This window comes from Eimeria mitis, genomic scaffold (genome assembly GCF_000499745.2).
Source record: "Eimeria mitis Houghton genomic scaffold, Emh_scaff1197, whole genome shotgun sequence".
NCBI classification, from domain to species: domain Eukaryota; phylum Apicomplexa; class Conoidasida; order Eucoccidiorida; family Eimeriidae; genus Eimeria; species Eimeria mitis.
Genome location: NW_013568151.1, coordinates 7,078 through 7,715, shown reverse-complemented (window position 1 = coordinate 7,715; position 638 = coordinate 7,078). Strand labels below are relative to the sequence as shown.

General features: G+C 56.6%; 1 protein-coding gene across 1 annotated transcript in view; it reads right to left on the bottom strand.

Moving 5' to 3' along the window:
• EMH_0031660 (1-deoxy-D-xylulose 5-phosphate synthase, putative) overlaps positions 1-638 on the bottom strand; it is a gene marked incomplete at both ends in the record, with an annotated part of 6,728 nt that overhangs the window by 545 nt on the left and 5,545 nt on the right. The window lies entirely within an intron of this gene.

The following is a 638-nucleotide window of genomic DNA, read 5'->3' as shown; positions in this document are numbered from 1 at the left end:
TGCCTGGAGCGGCTGTTGCTGCTGTTGCTGCTGCTGCCGCTGCAGCAGCAGCAGCTGCAGCAGCTGCTGCTGCTGCTCCTGTCGCTACAGTTGGTGATGCTGCAGCTGCTGCTGTCGGTGAAGTTGCTGCAGCTGCTGCTGCAGCTGCTGCAGCTCCAGCTGCTGCAGCTGCTGTTGTTGCTGCTACAGCTGCTGCTGCTGCAGCTGTCGCTGTTGTTGTTGCTGCAGCAGCAGCAGTAGCTGCTGCTGCTGCTGCAGCTGTCGCTGTTGTTGTTGCCGCAGCAGCAGCAGCTGCAGCTGCTGCTGCTGCAGCTGCTGTTGTTGCTGCTGCAGCAGCTGCTGCTGCAGCCGTTGTTGCTGCTGCAGCAGCTGCTGCTGCAGTTTTTGCTGTAGGGGTTATTACGAGTAACCTGTTGATGCATTTTGTTGCAACCCCAACCCCCCAAACCCTAAACCCTAAACCCTAAACCCTAAACCCTAAACCCTAGATTCGTGTGTATAAGAGGCGCAGCGCCTCAGCAGCAAAATGTTTTGGGGTTAGTGCTGCTTGCTGCAGCTGCTGCTGCCGTGTTGCTGCTTCGATAAACATATCCGGCAGACACAAACTCCTCACCTGCATACACATACACAACAAACCC